The 5,000-nt window shown below is 53.0% G+C and overlaps 1 non-coding gene across 1 annotated transcript in view; it reads left to right on the top strand.

Annotated features, from left to right (window-relative positions):
• The first annotated feature begins 3,885 nt into the window (after positions 1-3,885).
• LOC124608860 overlaps positions 3,886-5,000 on the top strand; it is a 1,910-nt gene continuing 795 nt past the window's right edge. Inside the window, exon 1 of the ribosomal RNA XR_006979416.1 lies at positions 3,886-5,000. This exon is cut by the window's right edge and continues 795 nt beyond it. This is a non-coding gene — a ribosomal RNA (small subunit ribosomal RNA).

Raw genomic sequence — 5,000 nt, 5'->3', positions numbered from 1 at the left:
GTGGGCGTTGCACTCGCAGTCGCAAAAACGTACGGCAAGTATATTACTCGGAAGAGTTTATGACAGTCCAAGCCCCCCTGCGTGGGGAGCGTCTTTCTAGGCCATGACCCACCGGAAGGGCGCAGCGTCCCCCACCCCAGACATGTGACGTCACACTATCGGTATTGACGACTCGACTCATTGCTTATAATCATTTGCCACACACCGGTGGAAGCTGCCGAGACGAGTAGCTACATAGCGCGCTCGCCGTGGCACTAATGTACAGAGATACAACAGTTTCGACTGGAACCGGATTAAACGTATACACGGCGCTGATTAGTAATAGATGGACCCATCAGAATACAGATAATATATACAACTGTCCGTATACATGCTGAAAGACTCTGCTCACAATCACAACCACACGTCAGCCACACACTCTTATCACGCACTACTCTCCGCCTGTAACACGCACACAGACAATATGTAAGCACCAGCATGGAACAACACCCAGTGCATCCTCTCCGCCACATGAGACAATCCACACTGTCATAACCAGACTGGGAGGTCCACTCAGAAAACGGAATATCCCACCCTCCCGACAACCACCATTGCTCAGCTAAGCCACCAACACCCACACATGTCCTACACAGGGGTGCACCCAACATCACAATACTGCCCCCTCTCACAGCACACAAACAATGGCAGGAATGAAAGACACAGGTCTCCCACAAGCATGGAATCGGAGCGCCGCCTGTCATGAGCCAAAGGTGTATCCTGACGTGGCAAATCAGATGATGCCGCAGGCATCCACTTACTATAATCACAATCAACAAACCGACCGGCCGCCCCCCCCCCCCATTACACCTTTCCTTACAACAATGTGTACCTTAACCTAAACTATACTGTACCTTAACCTAACCTATACGGTACCTTAACCTAACCTATATTGCGCCTTAACCTAACCTATATTGCGCCTTAACCTAACCTATATTGCGCCTTAACCTAACCTATATTGCGCCTTAACCTAACCTATGTTGCGCCTTAACCTAACCTATGTTGCGCCTTAACCTAACCTATGTTGCGCCTTAACCTAACCTATGTTGCGCCTTAACCTAACCTATGTTGCGCCTTAACCTAACCTATGTTGCGCCTTAACCTAACCTATGTTGCGCCTTAACCTAACCTATGTTGCGCCTTAACCTAACCTATGTTGCGCCTTAACCTAACCTATGTTGCGCCTTAACCTAACCTATGTTGCGCCTTAACCTAACCTATGTTGCGCCTTAACCTAACCTATGTTGCGCCTTAACCTAACCTATGTTGCGCCTTAACCTAACCTATGTTGCGCCTTAACCTAACCTATGTTGCGCCTTAACCTAACCTATGTTGCGCCTTAACCTAACCTATGTTGCGCCTTAACCTAACCTATGTTGCGCCTTAACCTAACCTATGTTGCGCCTTAACCTAACCTATGTTGCGCCTTAACCTAACCTATGTTGCGCCTTAACCTAACCTATGTTGCGCCGTAACCTAACCTATGTTGCGCCGTAACCTAACCTATGTTGCGCCGTAACCTAACCTATGTTGCGCCGTAACCTAACCCACGTTGCGCCTTAACCTAACCTATATCGTACCTTAACCTAACCTATATCGTACCTTAACCTAACCTATATCGTACCTTAACCTAACCTATATCGTACCTTAACCTAACCTATATCGTACCTTAACCTAACCTATATCGTACCTTAACCTAACCTATATCGTACCTTAACCTAACCTATATCGTACCTTAACCTAACCTATATCGTACCTTAACCTAACCTATATCGTACCTTAACCTAACCTATATTGCCCCTTAACGTAACCCATATTGCGCTGTAACCCAACACACGTTGGGCCTTAACCCAACACACGTTGGGCCTTAACCCAACACACGTTGGGCCTTAACCCAACACACGTTGGGCCTTAACCCAACACACGTTGGGCCTTAACCCAACACACGTTGGGCCTTAACCCAACACACGTTGGGCCTTAACCCAACACACGTTGGGCCTTAACCCAACACACGTTGGGCCTTAACCCAACACACGTTGGGCCTTAACCCAACACACGTTGGGCCTTAACCCAACACACGTTGGGCCTTAACCCAACACACGTTGGGCCTTAACCCAACACACGCTGGGCCTTAACCTGCTCTGTAATTGTCATACGACGCGTTAAATTAGTGTAGTGTTGCCTAACTGCAACCCCCGCAATATAGTTTGCTACTCGCACTGCCCGGTCCCCAGTGTATCGCTTCATGTTAAACACCTTGCAGCTATACACTGTAATGTGGATGGCAGCAGGAGGTACATGCTCAATGCCCTTTGCAGTTGTTCATTGGCATTTGCAGTTGTTCATTGGCATTCGCATGGCGAAGCACGTAGCCTACGCTGTGGTACGGCCTGTGTCAACTGTCCGCTGATGTTGTACGTCCAAATCACACACTGTACTGCACTTGGTCCTCATGTACTGAATGATACATCGTGGTACATGTGACCGTACAACGACTGCGCCAACAACGGCGAACCATGCGGTCCAAATGTTGTGCACTCAGCTACGTGTCGTCTCCCTATAAGAGCTGGATTGCAGTGTGGTATGCCCTGGATGGCGATCAGCATGAGCCGTCTGTTGATGTAGTGGCGCGTGTTGTCAGACGTAGTCGTCTCTTCTCACACACCGTGATAGCATGGTGCACTGCGTTCCACATCTGCGACATGCGACAGAGGCCGGTTGACAGTCGTTCGCGCAATGGACATCGCATACGTACGGGGGCCACCTTCCACGTGTTCGCGAAGCGTGCACATGTTGTTGCGTGTATGTGGGCAGACATAGTGTGTCGTGACACCTGACACAGGCATGCAACAATCGTTGAATTTGCAAATGGCGATGGACGCCTACGTTTGCTGGTGACGTTACGCAAATGAACAACTGGTAAACCGTTGTGGTGCGGTTGTTCTCGCTAGAGGTGAATCAGTGATGGCGACGATCGGTTGAGCTACCAACCGGTTGTTCCAGCGATACCCACCATGCCCACGAACGTGAATGGCATCTGGGTGTGAAGCGATACGCGGCGGTGGCTGGGTGGGACCGTCCCCGGCCGGTGAGGGGGGGCCTCCCGGCGTGCTGGCCGCGCGGTGCGTGGGCGCACGCGCTACAGCCGGCTGGTGGGGGCGGCCAGTGGCAGGCGCGCCGGCCGACGGAGGCGGCAGGCGGCGCAGCTGCGCGCCGGCGCACCCTGCACGCGGCGCCGTGCGGCCAAAGTAGGTCCTCGCGGGCCCGGTGCGAAGCGCGGTGGACATCTGCAGTGTGCTGGTCCGATTGAGGACTGTGTGCGCTGAGGATGCGCCGCCGCCCGGCGCTCGGCGCCGCGACGCCGTCTGCTGCTCGGTCGCCTCTGCGGTTCTCGCAGGTGGTTTGTATCGCAGCTGTGCGGACGTGTTGGCGCGTGCGCTGTGCTGGGAGAGTTCGCTTCGGCACCCAAGTGGGGCTTTTGTCCTTCTGTGGCGCTGGCGTTGGAGCTGCCGGTCACCGTAGGTGGCGCGTGTTGTCTCCCGCCGGCAATGCCACGACAGCACGCTCCCGGGCCTCTGTCGGCAGCGGCAAGCTCAGTTGGGAGCACGGGTGGTCGCACCTAAAGCGTCTACTCGCCAAACTCCGGGCGATTGCGCCTCTCTCGAACCCGACCAAGTACTTAGGACGGCGCTGCGCGCCGCCGGGACCTGAGAGGGTTTCGAGGTGTATGGTGCAGGGGAGCTCAGCCTCCTCCTGTTTGCAGAATAATTGAGCGGACGCTTGCGTGTTCGCGCGGGCCCCCGGGACACACTCCCGGGCGGCCGGCTGCTCAGCTCTAGTTGACGCAGCTCCCTGGTTGATCCTGCCAGTAGTCATATGCTTGTCTCAAAGATTAAGCCATGCATGTCTCAGTACAAGCCGCATTAAGGTGAAACCGCGAATGGCTCATTAAATCAGTTATGGTTCCTTAGATCGTACCCACGTTACTTGGATAACTGTGGTAATTCTAGAGCTAATACATGCAAACAGAGTCCCGACCAGAGATGGAAGGGACGCTTTTATTAGATCAAAACCAATCGGTCGGCTCGTCCGGTCCGTTTGCCTTGGTGACTCTGAATGACTTTGGGCTGATCGCACGGTCCTCGTACCGGCGACGCATCTTTCAAATGTCTGCCTTATCAACTGTCGATGGTAGGTTCTGCGCCTACCATGGTTGTAACGGGTGACGGGGAATCAGGGTTCGATTCCGGAGAGGGAGCCTGAGAAACGGCTACCACATCCAAGGAAGGCAGCAGGCGCGCAAATTACCCACTCCCGGCACGGGGAGGTAGTGACGAAAAATAACGATACGGGACTCATCCGAGGCCCCGTAATCGGAATGAGTACACTTTAAATCCTTTAACGAGTATCTATTGGAGGGCAAGTCTGGTGCCAGCAGCCGCGGTAATTCCAGCTCCAATAGCGTATATTAAAGTTGTTGCGGTTAAAAAGCTCGTAGTTGGATTTGTGTCCCACGCTGTTGGTTCACCGCCCGTCGGTGTTTAACTGGCATGTATCGTGGGACGTCCTGCCGGTGGGGCGAGCTGAAGGCGTGCGACGCGCCTCGTGCGTGCTCGTGCGTCCCGAGGCGGACCCCGTTGCAATCCTACCAGGGTGCTCTTGAGTGAGTGTCTCGATGGGCCGGCACGTTTACTTTGAACAAATTAGAGTGCTTAAAGCAGGCAAGCCCGCCTGAATACTGTGTGCATGGAATAATGGAATAGGACCTCGGTTCTATTTTGTTGGTTTTCGGAACCCGAGGTAATGATTAATAGGGACAGGCGGGGGCATTCGTATTGCGACGTTAGAGGTGAAATTCTTGGATCGTCGCAAGACGAACAGAAGCGAAAGCATTTGCCAAGTATGTTTTCATTAATCAAGAACGAAAGTTAGAGGTTCGAAGGCGATCAGATACCGCCCTAGTT

The sequence above is a fragment of the Schistocerca americana genome, chromosome 3 (assembly GCF_021461395.2).
Source record: "Schistocerca americana isolate TAMUIC-IGC-003095 chromosome 3, iqSchAmer2.1, whole genome shotgun sequence".
In the NCBI taxonomy this organism is placed as follows: Eukaryota; Metazoa; Arthropoda; class Insecta; order Orthoptera; family Acrididae; genus Schistocerca; species Schistocerca americana.
The sequence above is the reverse complement of the archived record's forward strand: the minus strand, read 5'-3'. Positions and strand labels throughout refer to the sequence as shown.